At 38.4% G+C, this 22836-nt stretch overlaps 1 long non-coding RNA gene across 1 annotated transcript in view; it reads left to right on the top strand.

The window, feature by feature from the left end:
* Window positions 1–2843: 2843 nt before the first annotated feature.
* Window positions 2844–22836, top strand: part of LOC309845043 — a 36954-nt gene continuing 16961 nt past the window's right edge. Inside the window, exons 1-2 of the long non-coding RNA XR_014300997.1 lie at window positions 2844–2924; window positions 10618–10732. This is a non-coding gene — a long non-coding RNA (uncharacterized lncRNA). The remainder of the gene's footprint in view (window positions 2925–10617; window positions 10733–22836) is intronic.

The raw sequence follows: 22836 nt of genomic DNA, 5'->3' as shown, positions 1-22836 counted from the left end.
ATCTTTTTGCTTACATTGTGTCAGTAGTACAGTATCTTCATTATAATAGCTTTAACGTAAGTCTCAATACACGTTAACGGAAGTCTTGATATCTGTTAGTAAGTCCTCCTTTTGTAGTTCTTTTTCCAAATTGCCCTCAATATTCTTGACTCTAGATTTCTATGTAAATGTTATAATTGCCTTGTCAGTTTGACAAAAAAAGTATTATTGGGTTTGTGGTTGGTTTTGCACTGAATAAATATATATGAGGGTATTTGGCATTTCTGTAAAATTGGGCCTTCTGACAAACCATAAGTGACTCTTAATCTCACAAAACAAACTGAGGGTTGCTGAGGAGAGGGGGGTTGGGAGAAGGGGGGTGGGGTTATGGACATTGGGGAGGGTATGTGCTTTGGTGAGTGCTGTGAAGTGTGTAAACCTGGTGATTCACAGACCTGTACCCCTGGGGATAAAAATATATGTTTATAAAATTGGGCCTTCTAATCCATGGCATAATATAATCTTTTATTCATTTAGATCTTTTTAAACTTCCTTGATATTTTGTAGTTTTCTCTGAAGATGTGTTGGTACATCTTTTATTAGAGTTGTTCATAAGTGTTTGATGTTATTTGATAGACTTATTTCAGATTTTGAACTTTTTCATCTTCTATTTGTTATTAGTTTATAGAAACAATTACTTTTTAATAGTGGTCTTGTGTTTGTGTGGTCTCATAATTATGTTGAATTCATTTATAAATTTTAATAACTTACAGGTTATTGGGGATTTTCTATGTGTAAAAATTATGTTGTTTGCAAATAATCACATTTTTATTTCTTTCTTTCCAGTCCATTTACTTTTATTTCTTTTTCTTGCCTTATTGCACTATCTAGGACATCCAGCACAAGGTTAAATGGAAGTTATGATAATGAGGGATCCTTATTTCACCTAGAATCTAAAAGATTAAGCTTTCAAAATTTCAACCTTAAGTATTATATGTTCTGCAAGTTGCTTTTAAAGATAACTTCCTATTCATAGTCTGCCAAAAGTATCATAAGTGCTCAATGAATTTTAATGAATACTTTTTTTCACCTTTGAGATGAATATATTATTTTTCTTATTTCTATTAATATACTTAATTATGTTGATTGAGTCCTAAATGTTAAAACAAACACCTCCTTGAAATTATTAATTCCTTAAATGTTTTTGAAGGATTCATCAGTGAAGGCATCTGGGCTTATTAATTATGATAAGACTTTAAAAAAACAAATTAACTTCTTAATAAATATTGGAATAATCAAATATTTTAAAATTCTCAATTTTCCCTTCTCTTTAGCATATGGTTATACATTGTGTTATCATTCTTTTAGTAGTTAGTCTAGAGATTACACATGTATTTTTGACTTATTAGATCCACCTTAAAAATATTTGTTAGCAAGTACCAGAAAAATGCAAACTTTAGGGCACTTTCACTCTAATTATCATCTCCGCTCTTTGTACTATTCCTGTCACACATTTTTATACTAAATATACTTTAGACCTTTGAAGTCATTATTAGGATTGTTTATGTAGTCAAGACTCATTTTTTTTAAACCAGTTTATTTAGTCTTTTCTGTCTTTATTCTTTCTTACATGATTGTGCTTCTGCTTAGAACTATTTCTTCCCTGCCTGAAAATCTCTCTTCAGTATTCCTGCAAGTGATAAGTTATTAGCTTTCTGAATTTAAGAATTTAATTTTCATCTTCATTTTTGAAGTATTTTTTTACTGAATGTAAAATTCTATGTTGGGAAGTATTTTTTTTAAGCACTTTAAAGATAACTTTCTATTACTGTCAAAATTCCATTATTTCTCTTGAATAATTAGCTGTTAGCCTTATTGTTGGTCTTTTGATATAAATTTTAAATTTTATTTTGGCCTCCAAAGAGAGCTTAATAATTCATTCTTAGTTAATGTGATTCCACTTTTTGATTGGGAAAAAAAATGAAATTGATGAATTTTCAGTACTGTATAAATTTTACTGGAGTAACCCAGTACTGGGCTATAAGTTGAACTATGATTCAGTTGATCTGGTTCTGAGTCTTGTTACTGTTAACTAGTTATGTGGCTATCCACAAATAAAGGCCTCCATTTTCTTACTTGTCAAAATTGTTGGACTTGTTGAAAAGACCTATTCTCTTTCAATTATGATTCTATAATTCTGGTCAAAAATGTTCTTTTTATCCAGAGAAGAAAAAAAAGTTTAAATGTCATTATGTAAATGTCCTATGCACCAGTTAATATAATTCTGAAATCTCTCGGATGCATGTGACTACAACTGTAGTACAAAAAGATGTTACATGGGAATGGAATATATTTCTTTTTGCTGTTGTATGTATTTTTATGAGTGAACTGAAGCAATCACAGGTTCATTTACTAGAGTTAATTAGGACTTTCTGCACTTTGAAAAATGATTTTTCCCATTATCATTGAATGGTCTTGGCAAAGAAAGCTGTGTGTTCACTTGATGCTAGTCCTCTCTAGGTCACTTTAGAGTTTTTTGCCTCAAAGTACAAGCTTAGTTTTAAGAGGCTCTGGATTCAGGGGCACCTGGGTGGCTCAGTGGGTTAAAGCCTCTGCCTTCAGCTCAGGTCATGATCCCAGGATAATGGGATCAAGCCCCGCATCAGGCTCTCTGCTTGGCGGGGAGCCTGCTTCCTCCTCCCTCTCTGCCTGCCTCTCTGCCTATTTGTGATCTCTGCCTCTGCCTGTCAAATAAATAAATTTTAAAAATCTTAAAAAAAAAAAAAGGAGGCTCTGTATTCAAATGCCAGCTCTATAGATTGGGAAGGATATTTAATCTGTCTTTATCTCTGTTTCCTCAGCTGTCAAATGTCCATAGTAGTAACGCTTGAAGCGAGTGTGAAGATTCAATGGGATGATCCATAGAAAGCACTATATGGAGTCAGGTACATATTAACAGTTTAGTAAATATTAAACTATCATCATTTACTTCCTAGCAGGTGGGGTCGTAATACAAGTGCTGCTTGGAAAAGCTACCTCACTGATTTTGTATGTCCATCTCATTCTTTCAACTTCAATGCCTCTGTAATAGTTTTTGTTGTAAAACCCACAGATTTATAGAATAAGTTTGAATGGGTTACCACTGTCTGGAGAAACAGAACTTTTTCTTCCTCATGATGGTGAATTATGCTTTCTTTCCATTTATTTTAGTTAACTACTGCTATATAACAAAATACTCCAGGCCTAAGTGTCCTAAAGCAACAAGTCATTTGTACCTACAGTTTCTGTTGATAATGGTGCAGCTTAGTCGAGTCCTGTGGCTTTGAGTCTCTCATTAGGCTTTAACTATGGTTAAACTATGGTTTAACTGTGGTCATTTGATTATGTCAAATGACCACAGTCCTTTCCATACTGAATTAGGGTGGATCCTCTATCTAAGCCTAACAGGGCTGTTGGCAGGCCTCACTCAGATCGTTACTGGTAGTTGAGCAGACATCCATTCCTGGACATGTGGGCATCTCTATAGCATTACTCACAACATGACAGTTTGCTTCCTCTAATGCAGGGACAGAGAGAGAAAGAGATGGATGTCACTGTCCCCTGTTACCTCATCTTAGAAGTGACATCCTCTCACTTTTACCATATTCTATCATTTAAAAGGAGGTCCCTGTGTTCAGCCAACACACAAGGGCAGGGATTACAAAAGGTCATAGGTAGTAGGAGGTGGGGATCATTGGGGCCATCTTAGAAACTGCCTACTATACCATTAGAATGAAATTCAGATCCTTAAAAAAGGATGTTTAGTCTTCCATTCAACATGGTTAAGGGAAAGGAAGTAACATCAAATATGTACAAAATAGAAATTGTTTTACATGTATATGCCTATGATACTCATCAACTTCATGTATTAAATATTTTTGCCATATCGAGAATTTGGAAGAAGTAATATAACCTTCCCCACCCCTTAAAAACTCCGCAAAAATCCCTTTGTTTAAATCCAAAGCCTAACAAATTATATATTAATAAGATTATTATTTTAAAAAATAAACAAGTAGTTTTTTCTAGATGACTTTATAAAAAAGATGTAGATGAGGGGCTCTAAGCTCCCCAAGGTTAGGAGGGTAAGACAGTATATTGCCACACCTGGGCAATTCAACACTACAACAACTTTCTATTGATCCAAGAAGCAGAATTGTCTCTGAAAAACAGAAGAACTGATTAAAATTTCTGTCTCCATGATTACTTACAGCATCTGCTTTGTGCCCTGGGGTCCTCCTTTATTCGTAATCTGTCGAGAGTTTCAAAGATTTTTTTTTGCACCTGGTATCAGATGAATCTGTGACTCTCATTAGAGAAAATGTTAGAGTTAATTTATTCCTCAGAAAAGCAAAGACACCTATGCTCCACAGAGGTGGCTAACACTGAAAAAGGAGCTCAGACCTTCCTGTTCTTTTGTTCTCTCTTTGTATAAGGCAAACAACATGGGGAGTTAAGATGTAGGCATATTTAATTCAAATTAATCAAAGTATGCTTAATTACAGAGAACTAACATGCAGACAAATAATCTCTTCAACAAAAGTTTAACTGCTAAGGCTTGTACTTTGTTGTGCTTTGGCACCCAAAAGAGTGGTTGAGAACAAATCAGTCTTTCTGGATGGACGTTATTTTCTAATGTTGCAACTCCAAGAATAATTTGAATTGTAGAACACTGGGAATATTGAAATCTACACTCTTTCTGGGAGAATGCATATATTCACATACTTGCAAAATTTAATGTATTTTGGAGATTCCACAGACCCATATTAGTTTATACCTAACGTACAGCTAAGAAACACTGCTGGGACAGAAAATGAAAATTTATTTAATTTATTTATTTTAAAATGTATTTATTTATGTTATTAATTTATATATTATATATCTAACATATAATTATATATTTATTAATTTTATGTTTATATATTATTTATAATTGTTTATTTGCTTATTTATTTAAATGTATTAATCAGGACAGATTTGCTGGAAGCAATACCTGTTTTAGGAGGGCTTTTGACATTTCCTTGAGAGATTTCAAGGGTTCTTTTTTTAAAAATTGTATTTATTTATTTGAGAGAAAGAGAGAGAGAGAGAGCAGGTGTTGGGGGGAGGGGAAGAAGCAGAGGGAGAAGCAGGCTCCCCGCTGAGCAGGGAGCCCAACCCAACTCAGGGCTCTATCCCAGGATTCTGAGACAGAGATCATGATGGAGTCAAAGGCAGATGTTTAATTGAGCCACCCAGGTGCCCCAGTAGAGACCTCAAGTGTTCTTATGTAAGGACAGTGTTGTGGAGTAAAGAAGTTATTTCTGTTGTAGTCGTTCTCCAGCTTTTGAATAAAAGAGAATAACCTGTGAAGCTTGTTAAAAGTATATGCTCCAAAGTACAGCATAGGGAATACAATCAATAATAACATGACAACTTGAGATAGTGGCAGATGGTAACTAGATGAGGTGATCATTTCATAATGTATATAAAGGTTGAGTCACTATGTTGTACCCCCCAAATTAAAATAATATGTATATGAGCTACATTTCTTTCTTTTTTTTTATTTTCTATTTAAATTCCAGTTAGCACACAGTGTAATATTAGTTTCAAGGGTACAATTTAGTGATTCAATACTAACATACGAATCCAGTGCTCATCACAACTATATTTCTTTTTTTTTTAAGATTTTATTTATTTATTTAACAGAGAGAAATCACAAGTAGACAGAGAGGCAGACAGAGAGAGAGAGAGGGAAGCAGGCTCCCTCTGAGCGGAGAGCCCGATGCGGTACTCGATCCCAGGACCCTGAGATCATGACCTGAGCCGAAGGCAGCGGCTTAACCGACTGAGCCACCCAGGCGCCCACAACTATATTTCAATTTAAAAAATGTGAATCCCTAGACCCTACCACCAATATTGACTCAGTAGATCCTAGGTGAGGCTCCAGAATGGGATTTAAAAGAAGTGCACAGGAGTTACTAAGCCAGGTGGCCCAAGAACAATCTTGGAGCAGCTGCCATGTAATCAAGGACCAGACTTTCTCTTCCACTTGGATGAGCAGGAGTTGTGTGTCGATCTGCCCTGTCTCCCACAGGCTTTCTGGAGGTTTTCTGTACTCCATATGAAATACATCTCAGAAAAACCCAGTGTAGCTGGAAACACTAAAAAAAAAAAAAAAAAAAAAAAAAAGAAATGGAACAAATGAAAAATAACAAGTCTTGAGATCTGCTCCCAATTTAGCTTACTAATACTAGACTCTAGAATTGAACAGAAGGGCCTGCCAATACACAGGAAGATTTCTACCGTAGAGAAGCAGGGAGACCTCTCAGGACAGACGCTCCCAAATGACACAGGCTGTGGTGCACCAGCCTGGCTCTGCTTTTATGCTCTGGTTGAGTCATCTGAAAAGTCTCCCTACCTCCCCAAGGAGTGAGTCAAGAGACCAAGAGTGGGGCTGGGATAGAAATGATCACCCGTGGAAACGGAAAGCAGGGCAAGTGTTTCACCCAAGACCTCCTTGGTTCTGAGATGATTTTCATGTATTTATTAATTATAATATTAATAATATGGGGGGTTTCCTCTTCAAGATTCTCAATTATTAAAAGACACTCAAATCAAAGCTGACTCAATTTCTCTCTCTGTCTCTCTTTCATATACCCACACTTGCAGATACACACACCACAGACAAAGTCAGATGGCATTTACTGCTTACGTTTGGCTGGTGCATACAATAGTACACACACTTTTTACAAGAAAACTGGCCTCTAGGGGAGGAGATTGGAGCTGGTGGGCTGCTTTCGAAGGTGCTAACTTGAAGAGCCAGGAGAGCAAAGTCAAAGTAAGACTTCATAACTGAGGCACACAGCTTTAAATAGCACTAGTTGTATTATTATTTTTAAATTTTCTTTATTCTTATGAAAATTTTTGTCAATTAGAGAAAAGCCTCCTGAAAATATCTGAAATTAGTAGACTTAGGTCTCTGGGGAATACTCAAGCATGACCATAGCTATGTTGGACAAGAAAGGCAACAACAGTCAATTAGCTAAGCATTTGAAACTGGATGGGGGTTTCTACATAATTCTGATCCTGAACACATGGGGTGATTTTGAGTTCCCTCATCCAATCCCTGGACCTCAGTGTTTTGTGTTAGGTTGTTAGGTAGAAAGCCACATTTTTTCAGGCAATGCCATAGCAAATTGATTTTATAGGCACGATGTTCTTCAGACCCCTTTGCCTTTTTCCAGTCTTTGAAGGCCTGTGTGGATCTCTGCAGGCCTATATATGGTGGTGGGGAGTGGAGGGGACACAAAACAAATTGGCTTCAACCCCAGGAAAACCAGACTTGTTCAAGCATCAACAAAGTTCTTCAGAGTTTCCAGCATGCAGTCCTCCTCCCCCTCCCCCTACACACAGTACTCGTAGAAAGACAGCAGCCAACCTGGATTTTATCTTCAGGAATGTCACTAACCACCAACTAATGAATTTGTCGTGATTCTATTAATTCTATTCATCTCTCTGGGTGCTGCTTTTTATTCATCTCTCTGGGTGCTGCTTTTCTGACCCATAAGATCTAAAGTATCTCAAAGGCCCTTCATAGTGTTGTGACCAAAGGTTTAGTCTAGCTGATAGAGCCACCTTTGTCTTAAATTTCTGGTACTGTAAAGACTCCCTAGAGAAAATTTCAAGAGTCTCCAGAATTGGGTGGCTTCCCCAGCATCTAGAGGGACATGGGTCTGACCTTCCTTGGTAAAAATGCAAGCATCCTTTTAGGGACTGTGACTGCTACCTGGGTTTTGCTTTTCTTTCTGTATGTTAATATGCCCTAAAGTCTTTTCAATCAAAGATTCCTAGTTTATCAGGTGATCCCTGAAACATGGGAATTAGAAAAGCAGGTAATAGATGAATCGAAGTGTATGTCCAGGACAGAGGAAATCATGATGACACAGCAGAAAGAATAGAAACACTGGGACCAGGAAACATCTCAATTGCATCCAGTCACCTGGGGGGAACTTACTAAACTGGATATCCCAAAGATATCCAGAACTTTTGAGCCACGTTCAGGGCAGGAGGGGGAACAATCTGCATTTTAAAAAACTTTGCAAAAAAATCTGTTCACAGTGATATTTGAGAGTTGTCAGACTAGAAATTCAGGAGTCAGAGAATTGAAATACTGGGAGACAGGAAAAAGTGACCTAGGGGTTAAATAAATGGGGTGCTAAAAATTATGCAAGCAAAATGTGGAAGGGGGTATCCCCAGGTTCTAAGTGTAGGGGGCAATTTTTATCACTAGCCAGGGCGCCTGCTTTCTTCTCTTGGACCTTTCCCTCTACCAGGCCAGTGCTCCTGGCTGGCTTGGGAAACAACCAGTGGCCAATTAGAGTGGTAGCTGTGTCTCCCTTCACAGTAAGTTCAATGTTCCTTTCAAAGTCTCTTCCCCTGTGAGTTTGTGAAAATCCTGGCAAAGAAAAAAAATCAGCACAGCTGCCTGGTAACTTCAGTAGGACAAGAAGAGTCCCTAATTAAACTCTCAGTCTTTGGTTTAAAACTCCATTTAATGAAATAATTTACCTTCTAAGACAGCTGTTGATTACAGGAAAGTATACCTTGAATCTTTGTAAGTAGTAACCCCCTTCAAATCTTCATCAAACTTCTCAAAAGAAATACAACATATGCCTTCTTAAGGAAAAATGAAAATCTTTCAACATTTGATGCCTTCCTCTTTACAACTCTGTTAAATCAGAGAGGCTGGCTGAATTCCAGATGTAGACTATTATTCTTGCTTCCATTATTTCCAACCTGACTTCAGGGCCCGCCAAGTGATTTGGCAGGGCTCTAAAGGTCGCATCCTCTAGATTGTTAAGAAGCGAGTTGTAGCAAGCAGATGAGTTGGGCAAGCAGCACCTGTCGGGGCTTCTGTTAGTCTGATTGGCAGTGCACACTTTGGGGTACATTGCTTTTTGGGGTTTTCCTATTTTGGGTCCTGTTTCTACCCAGTCCCCAATTAGAGATAGCAAGACCACTTATGAGTCTTCTCCTATCTCTTCTCTTTCTTGGGCCCCTCAGGAGACGCCTCTTCTCAGGGCTGCCTCCTTACAGTTGCCTAATAGAGAGTGGTGTAAGGAAGAGAAGATGGTGGTAACCAGAGAGTTGTTTAGGAAAGGGCAGTTGGTTAACCCATCCCATTTGAGTCTTGACCCAGCTGGTTTAGACTCAGTAAATAATACCGCTGTCTTTGAAGGTGGGTTTCATAAATGCAGCAGTACAATTCAGGTAGGACTCCTCATTGCGTGTTTGTCAGTATGCTGTTCACTTGACCAAGCTAACAGGAGGGGTAAAGCAAAGCCTAGAGTACTTTTGTTTGAAAGATGCGGCAGCTTTTATTAGTTGCTTTTGAGAGTCATTTTGAGAGTTTGGTCCAACTACTTAACTACCTTACTCTCCTCACCTACCAAATCAACTTCTCTGTGCAAAAGATAATATGAGATGCATGGCTGAATCAACACTCGCATTCTTGGTGTGTTTTGAAGTGAGGGGCCTTATGCTAGTGTAATACGTGACCTCATGAAGTCTATTTTGCTATGGGGGAGCCCACAGACTTTCCTTGAGAATTGAGACTAGATTTGCCAAGCATAACAAGTCATATTTGTGTGAAAATGCAAGTTGTCATGTTGTTGTTGTTGTTAAGATTTTATTTATTTATTTGACAGACAGAGATCACAAGCAGGCAGAGAGGCAGGCAGAGAGAGAGAGGAGGAAGCAGGCTTCCTGCAGAGCAGAGAGCCCGATGTGGGGCCCGATCCCAGGACCCTGGGACCATGACCTAAGCCGAAGGCAGAGGCCTTAAGCCACTGAGCCACCCAGGCACCCCTGTCATGTTGTTTTGATCTATAATGTCAGTGGTTTAACCGAAGCTGAAGACCCAAACTCTTGTGCTGCCTCTGTTGGCGTCATTTTAGGTGATCTGAAGAATGTCTGGCTCCCACGATTTTAACGAAATGGTGGAACATGTTGAGAATAACATTTAAGGTGCTTAGTTTTGTGTTTTCTTCTCTTGAAAAAGAGTTATTTCATTAAAATAGATCAAGCTAGAAGTAATAGTTTCTATAAGCTTCATAATATAATTATGAGGACAAATTACCCATAGAATAGAGCGTAGGATGCAATGTGCTAACAATTAATTTTCCTCAGCCCTTTGAGGCAAATCCTATTTTTCATTATGTTATAGGGGGGAGAAACTGAGGTTTAGGAAGTTTGAGTAATTTGAGACCGTACGGCTAATGACCTAGCAACGTTAGGACTAAAACGTAGATTTGTCTAATTTATATCCTTAATCTTTGATTTATGCACAGTTCCTTTTTAAGAGTCTCTGGAGAAAGCAGTGTAGAATATAAGTTTCATATGGCATTAACTTATAGATACCAGCTGGCTATATGTAAAGCTTCTTCTTTTTAAAAGATGGTGGAAAGTTTTATATATGTGTGTGTGTGTGTGTGTGTGTGTGTGTGTGTGTGTGTGTGTGTGTGTGTGTATAGGAGAGAGAGCACATGCTACAACATAACTAGCTCTCCTTCCAAGAAATCATCCTACTGAAGTAACAAATATTTGTCTGATTGTTTCTAGATGAGTCCTGATACACTGATATATGCCATAATTCTACACTACAATCCATTGCCTGCCAACAATTCTAATATCACGAGAACTAATCTGTTGTGCTGGTGAAATGTTCTTATCTCAGGTAAGGTGTCTCATAGCTCCTCCTGGCCTGCCCTGATTCCTCACTTCACCTCACTCAACTGGCTTACTATTAATATATTATAATATAACAGCAAAACCATCCAACCCAGCTGGATTCCATTTAGTTCCACTGTGTCCTCTCATCAGAGACTGAAGTTCACCATACGACTGAAGAGTGGTAGATGGAGGTGTGAGTAAATTAGGGGCTACCCTTCACTGCCAGTAGCTCTATGGGTGAGAGATATCTCAATACAGAGTTTTGGACTGCTGAGAGGAATTATACTAGCTTCATACTTAGAGATATTATTTGTGTTCAAGTGAATGTCCACCTTGAGAGTCACATTTCTCTAAGGCTCTTTATTGATTTATGTGTAACCATGCTAACTTTAAACATAGAATCTATTCTTTTTTTTTTTTTTAAGATTTATTTATTTATTTGACAGACAGAGATCACAAGTAGGCAGAGAGGCAGACAGAGAGAGGAGGAAGCAGGCTCCCTGCTGAGCAGAGAGCCCGAAGTGGGGCTTGATCCCAGGACCCTGGGATCATGACCTGAGCCAAAAGCAGAGGCTTTAACCCACTGAGCCACCCAGGCGCCCCAGAATCTATTCTTTGACATGCCTTTATTTATTCATTTCAATAGGTAAATTACATGAAGCTCCCTTGTCAGCTCCAAATGCAAAGTAATCCATGAACCAGTGCTCTTTAAAAATCTAGTTGCTGGGTTGGATAGCCAGTCAGATGCTACTTCAGCCTTCATGTCACCAAGGCTCAAAGTAGATAGTCTTCAGTTCAGAGTTGATGCTTTTACATCTTCTGGTGTCATTAACAATGTGGTGAGTTATTTTTCTTTCTTCTCTGTGGTTATCTAGCATTAATATCCTAAATGTCTGAGTCCAATCTAAGTTTCAGCTATAAATTATTCTCTAGATCTATATTATATGTCATTTGAAGACTATTGAAGGATCAGCTGAGTATCAGATTCTTTAAACAAAACTTGCTTGCAGGGCACCTGGTTGGCTCAGTTAGCCTTCGGCTCAGGTCATGATCCTGGGGTCCTGGGATCGAGTCCTGCATCAGGCTCTCTGCTGTGTGGGGAGTCTGTTTATCCATCTCCCTCTGCTCTTGCCTTGGCCTATTCTCTCTCTCTCGCTCGCTCTCTCAAATAAATAAATGAATAAATAATCTTTAAAAAAGACTTGCTCTTTGAATAGATCAAGCAATGTATGAGTATAGCTATTGGAGCATTTGAATGCCAGTGACACTTAACAACTTCAGGTATAAACTACTATGTCAAAATAGAGGCAAATTTAGTAAAAATGTAGAAATTTGTTAAGAAAGAAGTAGACCGTTAAGGCTATATAAAATGAATTAGATTTTTCTCAGGTATTAGAACAGGCAGGGGAAGAATAAAGCTTTATTTTGTGACCACAGTTAACATTAACCATCTATATCTATGTCAAGGAACTAAGCATTTTACATGATAATTTTAATATAATATGTAGGTCTTTTTAAAGTACATAATCAGTAGTTACTAATAATAACTAAGACAACTGGAAAATTTGGTTTTCAATCAATGCCCATGTCTCTTAAACCATATTATTTCCTAATTAAAGAATCGAGGAGAGTTCTCAACCTTAGCTGCATGGCATATCACCTAGGAAGCTCTTAAAAATGTGATTACCCCAGACACTAACCCAAAACACTAAATCATGAACTTTAGAGTGTAGAACCCAGATGTTAATAAAAATAATTCTGAAGCTTCCCATGTGATTCCAACATGCATCTAAGGTTGAGAAATTCTGGTCTAGAATAAATACAATTAACAAGTAGTTTCAAGAAAGGCTAAAGTGATAGATACTTTTTTCCACTGAATCATACCTCATTCACTAATACGAAGCTTTGGAATAACAATCAAAGCTAGTTAGTATAACTTTGCAATACCTAAATCTGTCATATTACAGGTGACATCTGCTATTTTGCTCCAATTTAATCTTACTACAAGCTTGTTAAAGGTTATTAGAAGCTTTGTTTCTTTAGTGTTCCAAGTTTAACCTTTAGTATCACTTCAGCAAAGTTTGCACCTGTTTTCTACATGAGAAAAGATGATCAACCCGATAAAGGATTACAATTAGCTATAAGAGGGTCAAAGAATATGACCCTTTCCTATCTTGGAAAGTTCCCTTCCTACCACAACTTATTCAGGGTAAGATTCTAAATATCTAGTTAGAACTCCATTTTCTGGGTACTGAGCCCCATAATCAACTGATTGTCTTATGTTGGCCATAGAATATGTTTAGAGTTTTAGTTTAGCTCAGCGGAACTCCAGGCTTGAAGTAACATGTAGAATATTTTGGAGTTCTCTTTAACATGGGCCATTCTTTCTTTTTTGGATAAATTTAGCACTGTGTTCATGGAAGTATCAGAATGACCTTTTTTTTTTCTTAGGAAAGGAAGAAAGAAGAAACTGCTTTTCACATTAAATTTTTTTTCTGCCCTCTATTGCATTCTTTCCTTTGTTTTTTACCTTGGCCTAGTCATTTGATACAAACCTTGTCTATTTGCTTCTTTAATTTTCTATAATTTTCTATAATTTGAATCTTATAATCTGAAGCTATTTAAGTTTTTTCTTAAATGTTCTATATAGATAGTGCTTGCTTTAGGAATTTGATTTAGGAATAGTGCTTGCTTTAGGAATTTGTAACTGCTGTGAGACTTGTACTTGTACAAAGTCCTATCCCTCACTAAAACTGGCCTGAAGCCACGGGGAGAAAGGTGAACCAAAAATTGTATGATGGTGGGGAGGAAAAATTTCCCTTTATTTTTCAAGATTCTTCTGGCTGGTTTAAGAATCAAATTGACATGAGACAGATTAACAGGAGAAAATCAAATTGAAGTATGTATGTATGGAGACTCCACACAAACACGAGTCCAAAAACGGGCAAAATGTCATCCTGAACTAAGGAGAGGTGGGTAGGGGTCTGGGACTTCAAATGGAAGGAAAACAATTCACAGGAAAATCAAAAAAGAGTAAATGTTTGATAAACAAATGTTTTCTGGCCATTCAGAAGAAATGGAACATAGACTGAACTTTGATCGAACAGACCTTCCTAGCTTCCTCCTTGTCTACCATACCTAGTTCATTTTACGCTGTAGCTCTCAATGGGGATAACTCTTTTCCTGGGGCAGGTCCTCTATCTAAATTGTTTTAGGCATTTAGACAGAAGGCTAAAGTTTCTTCCTCGTTTCTTGAGACCTTGGTTATTTTCAGCTTGAAATAATCTGCATGCACATCTTGGGACAATTGATTCTGAAGTACTGTAGTTGCAATTGGCTTTTAGAGTTGGAACTGTAATTATTGCTGCTTTCTTTATAACATTATGGTACAGAAGACTGAAGAAATCTGCTTTCACAGAAATCTGTGAAAGATTTTTTTCACTACCCACCCCCCAAAAAATGATGCACATAGTCAGTAGCTGTTCTGTTTCAATGTTTGAAGTTTTATTTATTTTTTTAAGGTTGTTATGTTTATTTATTTGACAGAGAGAGAGATCACAAGTAGGCAGAGAGGCAGGTGGGGGTGGGGTGGGCATGGGAAGCAGGTTCCCTGCTGAGCAGAGAGCCTGATATGGGGCTTGATCCCAGGACTCTGAGATCATGACCTGAGCCAAAGGCAGGGGCCTAATCCACTGGACCACCCAGGTGCCCCTTGTTTCAATGTTTGAATAAGACTTCTTAAAGCTCTAAGAGAAGCCATAACAGATCACAACAGTTCTGAGCTACAAGGCAATCCATCTGAAATTGGACTATAGCTTCAACAACTCATATTTTGGCTAGAATGATAACTTGTGTCTCCTGGTGTCCCATCCTCTCCCCTTGCCCCTCAGTCAGCTCTTACAGTCCATTTGTTTTCAGTGGAAGCCCCTGAGTCTTAGTTCTCTCCCCACTCGTCTTCAAGTCTTAGTTCCTTTAGCTGCCCCCTAGAACTTTAGGATGTGTAAGGCGAAGATGAATTGTTGTGGTTGTGTATCTCAAGATAGAGGTTTTGTATACAAGACATTGTCTTTGAATTCCTTAGACTGGAAGAGATGTGATCGTTGATTCTAAAATCTCGCTTTCAAATGGGATTCATTGTTTCTCCTTTGGACTGTTTTCCTGGAGTCCTTTGTATTGCAACTGGGACCTGTGTTTCTCCGGATTCCACATGTTTGCCCAGTAGATTGTTAGCTACTAGAAATAGGACGGCAAGTGGGTGGGGGAAGTAGGAGTAGGGAAATAAGAAGTGATAGAAGTCAACATCAGAATCATTGAAGAGCTGTTTCTGAATACCATCTTTATCGGCCACCAACACCCAAAGCTATCTCCAAAAAAACAGTTAAATAGAGCAGTTGGGCCAAGGGCAAAAGAAACAATGCTGAAGTTTTCTCACAGTTAGGGGTGCATTTTATATTTTAGTTGTAGGGTAATCTTCATTGCTTTAAAAAAAAAATCCTAGTTTTGAGGAGGGAAAATTAAGCTCTGTAACACGTAAGTACTTACTTTAGCTAACTATCCTTATCTTTAGGCATTATTATTGGGAGAGAAGAAAATAGGTTTTCCTAACTATGGCTTTTTTTGGAGAAGAGCATAAATCTGGCACTGATGATAGCCTTGGTTTATGCTCTCCTGGGGAAAGGAGATAAGCACAGTATCCCCCGTTCTATAGCACAGCCAAGAACTCACATAGGAATTCTTAAAGAGACAAGGTAGCTGGACCCAAGTTTCTTAAATAATCTTGTCAAGAAAATGCGGGAAAAACAAGTTCATTTGTTTCTGCCAAACAGAGAAAGGCCACTCTTAGATGAATTTTAGGGAACTGTTTACTACTTAATTTGCTTTGACCATTTCTAGTTTTGATGATTTCTCACGGTGCAACGGTGAGCTCATTTTAATGTAAAACCACTACTTTTTAGGCAAGTTCATCTCCAGATTCAGTTCCCATAATAGTGGTAGGTCACATGCAAAACCAGCTTAGTGTATGGAAATATCAGTTGGGGAATGTGTTATGGAATGAGAACCGAAACCAAATCAACAATTAGAGCCAAACTGGTCAGTTCAACTCTCCAATTCTGGCCTAGTATTAAAAATTGATTAAAATACTTTTAATTGGGGATGACTCTCAAACATTAGCAAGCATTGGAAAAGTCATTTAGAGTGCTGAGATGGGCAGGCTCCATCACCAGAGCTTGATTTAGGACAGCTGAGATGAGGCCTGGGAATCTGCATCCCTAACAAGTTCCCAGGTGACAGTCACGTGGCTGTTCTGTGGACCACACTTGGAGACCACTGGCTTAGAGAACTACAATTTTGGGGGCCTGGTATCTTTATTATTTTAATTTCAGTGTGCTTAATTTTATTATTATTTTTAATGTTATGAGGGCCTGGTCTTAATAAGCTCATTGGTCACGCCTTGTGAAGAATGAATTTGCTAAGATGCTCTAATTATGGTTGTTGCCGTATGGAGATGATTGCAACGCCACCTACCTTCCCATTCATCTTTTAAGGAAACATTTAATTCTTTTCCCTTTCATGGTAGCTCAGAGCTTTCCTAGCCACTGGTAGGAGAGTGGGGTATGGTTGTAGTGTCCTATCTCCTTATTTTCATGTACAGGCTTTGGACTTGTGCTTCCTCTCTCTCTGCCCTGATACCTTCTGCTTTTCTCAATACTGAGGCTCTTTGGCTCTTTTTCTGTTAAAGGGAGCTAGCATGCCTAGCTAGGTTTCTATTATCTTGTAACCTTTTGTTGATGTCTTCCAGAAAATAACTTCTCCCCCTTGAAATTCTGACAGCCTACATCCTCTAAGGTGTCTTGAAGTTAATGGGGAAGATGTTTCATTAGTGACTCCTTCCAAGTGCAATTTCAGGCATTCTACTATTTACATTCCTAGTTTAGCTGTATCCTAAAAGCTGTTCCTGGCAACTCTATCTCAACATTCCAGTGGTGGACCTTTTATTTACTTCAAACATCATAAAACTTGGGCTAACACTTAACAACTATTGATGAAAACTAAATGGTGTAAGTAGATAGCGTTGCTTATCCCCTTGTAACCCATATCAGGTGAAGGACACTGCCTTGCTAATTGTATAAATATCATCATTTTCCTACGGAAGGGACCATTACCCAATTAGTCCTTGTTCTAGCAGCAAGATTATAAGCCACAGGATATGGAATATGATTGATTTAAGCCATTTGTGGTAATCAAATTCTTATTTTCCAGTAATTTGACTAGGGAAGGACATGTGGCTAATTCTCATAGTGACATAAGGGAATCTTGGGTCTCTTGGGGATAATTTTCTTCCCTCAGAGAGAGGGTACAAATACTGCTTTTCTCTCTAACCTCTTTATTTCTACCTTGGATATTGCTCTATGAAGATCTATTGCTTGGTAACATTGCAGCCCTCTTGTGACCATGAGGGAAAGGTGAGGTCATTTCAGAGACAATTACTCAAAGCCCTGATATTACTAAGCCACTGAATCATCTGTGGAACTAACTTTGGACTTCTATTTATTTAAGAAAACAACTTTTACTTAAGTCACTCTTAGTTTTTTTTGTTGTTGTTGTTAAATAGTTGAGTTTGAATCCATTATGAAAGTATATTTGGTCTTTGTTAATAATAAAAGCACTGGACACTTATTTTCCCAATTTGTTTTGGAGTGTGGCCTTTGCTTCCCCAAAGGAGTAAAACTTGGCCTTTTGTTTCCATAGGGAAGCAGAGGAACATCTCTTGGTGCAAACTCATCAAGAATAGCGAGAACAGTCTGGTTTTCTTAAGCGCTAATTAGTCTCACCTGGTTCACAGCCACGAGCAAAATTGCCTAACTGATTTTTTTTTTTTTAATCACCAAGTGCTATGACAATTACCACAATATTATGACAGCACTAATACAATATAGCCTAGCTGAAATACAAAGCACTCTCCAGAGAGAAAAGTAGAGAAGCTTTTCATTGAGCTTTTTCTGAACTTCCTGTCCTACTAACAGACGGGGGTGGGAAGGTGGAGAGGTAAAGGGAAGGCTCAGCATGTTGTCTGTTCTACGCTCTCAGTCTACTGCTGTGGTGCTGAGACACCTGTTAGCTCTGGAGATGCCCCTTCACGGATGCTGTTCCTCTAACAGCCCGTGACTCTGTGGCAGTGTCTTGGCTGACTTCACAAGATGAAGGGTGAATACTCTCTAGCCAGGGACCATTCTCCCAGTTAGGTGGAATTTTGACTCTGATTAGGCCCTTTAATCCTCTTCCCTTTCCACTTTGTCATGGAGCTGAAAATTTTTCTCATTGGTCCTTCTGTTAGATTTGGATTTTATGTGCCGAAGTTACTGTGTGTGTTGGGGGGGAGAGGGGTACTTAATAATGTCTGCTTTTTCTCTTCAGAAGGGAAATAATAATTTATTCAGATTAGAACTTTGTAGACATGCAAATGGACTAAATTCCTTTGGATTATTCACTTGTGCCTGATCTACAAGAAAAAAAAAAAAAAGCCTGTAATGTAAGCTACAAGGATGCTATATGTTTCTTAGAAGATGTAGTATATGGCTAGGTAAAAACAGTATGATCTTCCTCATGGTATGAAAACAATTAGGGACAATACCAGGGTGGTGAGCTATATTGGGTTTTTTATTCACTGATTCTTAGGCCCCAGGGCTAATCACCTTTGGGCAGATAACCAAGATTCCCATACCAGTCTGATAAACATAATTAATTAGTAATTTTCTTAAACTAGAGATTTATAGGTTCTACCCTGGAGCCACTAAATCAGAATCATAGCATGCTTGGGAACTACTGCTCCTGAGGAATTATTTTTAGGATTTAGCTTCCTTTTTCTGTGATTCTAAAGTTTAGAGGAATCCTGTGGAATGCATGTAATGCATTCTAATGTAACCCCTTTTTATGGGACTCTCAGTCCAGATGATTTTTAGGTAGGTATGGAATATTTCTCTCAGTCTCATGGCTGTACTTTTTCTCAAAAGGCTCTTCAGAGGCAGAGAGAGATGCAGTGGGCCAAGTTAGAATGTGGGAAGGAAAGGCACATTTAGGGAAAGATGAATAGGTAAAAAGTTGTTTTACATTGTTGGAGAGGAAAAAATATTTTGTATCCTTCAAGATTCTTCTAGCCTTCTAAGAATTAAATCAATGTGAGACAGATTAACAAGGGGAAAAAATTTTTTAATTACATGTTCACAGAGACCCAATAATAACATTGAGATCAAGGAAATGACCAAGGCAGGCAGCTTTCATACTTTTTAGACAAAGAAACAATAGATCTGTGAGGAATTGACAGGACAAAGAAAATTTATGTTTGGGAGCTATAGTTAGTAAGGAATTCTAAACAGAATTTGGGCTGGGGTAATAAATTAATAAAAGCGACAAGGTTTGTTTATACAATTTTCTGGGCCCTGAATTCCCTATCTCTGGTGATAAGGATGTCTCTTTACCTCTTGGTACAGAGATGGTACCTTTCCTATGGGAAAATGATTTTTCTGCATTTTGGAGAAAAAAATGAGGTCAGAGCAGTGTGGCACTTGCTGTTTCTTAAGTAAATCTAATTTAAAACAATATGTCAAAGTGGCACATTTCAGGATAACCTGCCCTTGGCCTCACAACATACAGTCGTGAGAGGTAATCAGATAGGAAATATACCAGTTTATCAGGCTCCAAAGAGCTGTCAGTGCAAGGCTTGGCAGCCAAGTTTTGGCAGCAGGAAATAGTGTTGGTGAAAGTTTGATAGTATGCACTCATATAGGAAGATGACTCAGTAGCAGTGGGCATTAGTTGGTGAGCAAAACCAGTGTTGTTCATCACCATAGTCCAGCCCACCTGGTTGGGGATGGCAACTGTGATGGTTGAAAGCAAGAAACACGTGGAAGAAGTGCTAAGTGAAAGACAATGGCTGACTCTAGGGAGCAAGGGAGAGAGAGACCAAGAAAATGACAATTCTTAAAGCTTGTGCTTTAGGGACAATAGAGGGATTGGGAGACGTATTTTCTTTGGGAGGGAGAAAAGCTTGGTTTTGAACATAAATATTACTTATTTATTTATTTATTTATTTTTTTTTTAATGGTAGCAGGGTGGCTAGGTGGCTCAGTTTGTTAAGTGGCGGGATCTTGATTTCAGCTCAGGTCATGATTCCAGGGTCCTGGGATTGAGCCCTGCCTTGAGCTCCATGCTCAGTGGGGAGTCTTTTGGGGATTCACTCTCTGCCTTTCCACCTGCCCCTCCTTTACCTCTCTCTCTTTAAAATAAATAAATAAAATAAATCTTTAAAAAAAGAAAGAGATAGTAGCAATCCCGCAGATGAGCAAGCCATGTGCCTGACTGACACTGTGTAGAAGGAGTATATATCAGAAGGGCAAGTTTCCTTCCACATTCCCTGGGCTAAGTATGTTGCTGGCCACACACATACATTTGACTTTTGAATGGCTAGTAAAATTGGGGAAGAAAAGACAAATGCTTTTGAGTTTATTTAATGAGTTCAACTTTGGTATAAACAAAAATGGTTTTATTTTGGTTTCATTTTTTTTAATTTATTTTTTATTTTTTATTTCTTTTCAGCATAACAGTATTCATTGTTTTTGCACCACACCTAGTGCTCTATGCAATCCATGCCCTCTCTAATACCCACCACCTGGTTCCCCCAACCTCCCACCCCCCGCTCATTCAAAACCCTCAGATTGTTTTTCAGAGTCTGTAGTCTCTCATGGTTCTCCTCCCCTTGCAATTTCCCTCAACTCCCTTCTCTCTATCTCCCCTTGTCCTCCATGCCATTTGTTGTGCTCCACGAATAAGTGAAACCATATAATAATTGACTCGCTCTGCTTGACTTATTTCACTCAGCGTAATCTCTTCCAGTTCTGGCCATGTTGCTACAAAAGTTGGGTATTCATCCTTTCTGATGGAGGCATAATACTCCATAGTGTATATGGGCCACATCTTCTTATCCATTCGTCCATTGAAGAGCATCGTGGTTATTTCCACAGTTTGGTGACCGTGACCATTGCTGCTATAAACATTGGGGTACAGATGGCCCTTCTCTTCACTACATCTGTATCTTTGGGGTAAATACCAAGTAGTGCAATTGCAGGATCATAGGGAAGCTCTATTTTTTTAATTTCTTGAGGAATCTCCACACTGTTTTCCAAAAATGGATGCACCAACTTGCATTCCCACCAACAGTGTAAGAGGGTTCCCCTTTCTCCACATCCTCTCCAACAAATGTTGTTTCCTGTCTTGCTAATTTTGGCCATTCTAACTGGTGTAAGGTGGTATCTCAATGTGGTTTTAATTTGAATCTCCCTGATGGCTAGTGATGATGAACATTTTTTCATGTGTCTGATAGCCATTCGTATGTCTTCATTGGGGGAAGTGTCTGTTCATATCGTCTGCCCATTTTTTTATATGTTTATCTGTTTTTGTTGTGTGTGTTGAGTTTGAGGAGTTCTTTATAGATCCTGGATATCAACCTTTTTTCTGTACTGTCATTTGCAAATATCTTCTCTCATTCTGTGGGTTGCCTCTTTGTTTTGTTGACTATTTCCTTTGCTGTGCAGAAGCTTTTGATCTTGATGAAGTCCCAAAAGTTCATTTTTACTTTTGTTTCCTTTGCCTTTGGAGACATATCTTTTTTTTTTTTTTTTTTTTTTTTTTTTTTTTTTTTTAAAGATGTATTTATTTATTTATTTGACAGAGAGAGAGATCACAAGTAGGCAGAGAGGCAGGCAGAGAGAGAGGAGGAAGCAGGCTCCCCGCTGAGCAGAGAGCCCGATGCGGGACTCGATCCCAGGACTCCTGGTAGATCATGACCTGAGCCGTAGGCAGCGGCTTAACCCACTGAGCCACCCAGGCGCCCCTGGAGACATATCTTGAAAGAAGTTGCTGTGGCTGATATCTAAGAGGTTACTGCCTATGTTCTCCTCTAGGATTCTGATGGATTCCTGTCTCACGTTGAGGGCTTTTATCCATTTTGAGTTTATCTTTGTGTATGGTGTAAGAGAGTTGTCGAGTTTCATTCTTCTACATACAGCTGTCCAGTTTACCCAGCACCATTTATTGAAGAGACTGTCTTTTTTTCCATTGTATATTTTCTCCTGTTTTGTCAAAGATTATTTGACCATAGAGTTGAGGGTCCATACTTGGGCTCTCTACTCTGTTCCACTGGTCTATGTGTCTGTTTTTATGCCAGTACCATGCTATCTTGGTGACCACAGCTTTGTAATAAAGCTTGAAATCAGGTAACGTGATGCCCCCAGTTTTATTTTTGTTTTTTAACATTTCCTTAGTGAATCGGGGACTCTTCTGATTTCATACAAATTTTAGGATTATTTGTTCCAGCTCTTTGAAAAATACCAGTGGAATTTTGATCAGAATGGCATTAAAAGTATAGATTGCTCTAGGCAGTATAGACATTTTAACAATGTTTATTCTTCCGATCCAAGAGCATGGAATGGTCTTCCATCTTTTTGTGTCTTCTTCAATTTCTTTTATGAGTGTTCTGTAGTTCCTCGAGTACAGTTCCTTTACCTCTTTGGTTAGGTTTATTCCCAGGTATCTTATGGTTCTTGGTGCTATAGTAAATGGAATTGATTCTCTAATTTCCCTTTCTGTATTTTCATTGTTAGTGTATAAGAAAGCCACTGATTTCTGTACATTGACTTTGTATCCTGCCACATTGCTGAATTGCTGTATGCGTTCTAGTAGTTTGGAGGTGGAGTCTTTTGGGTTTTCTATATGAAGAATCATGTCATCTGCGAAGAGAAAGACATTGATTTTTTCATTGCCAATTTGGATACCTTTTATTTCTCTTTGTTGTCTGATTGCTGTTGCTAGGACTTTTAATACTATGTTGAACAAGAGTGGTGAGAGTGGGCATCCTTGTCTTGTTCCTGATCTCAACAGGAAGACTACAAGCTTTTTCCCATTGAGGATGATATTTGCTGTGGGTCTTTCATAGATAGATTTTATGAAGTTCAGAAATGTTCCCTCTATCCCTATACTTTGAAGCCTTTTAATCAGGAACGGATGCTGGATTTTGTCAAATGCCTTTTCTGCATCAATTGAGAGGACCATGTG

This window comes from Mustela nivalis (genome assembly GCF_964662115.1).
Source record: "Mustela nivalis genome assembly, chromosome: 12".
NCBI lineage: Eukaryota > Metazoa > Chordata > Mammalia > Carnivora > Mustelidae > Mustela > Mustela nivalis.
Note: the sequence above shows the minus strand (reverse complement) of the source record. Positions and strands in the feature narration are given on the sequence as shown.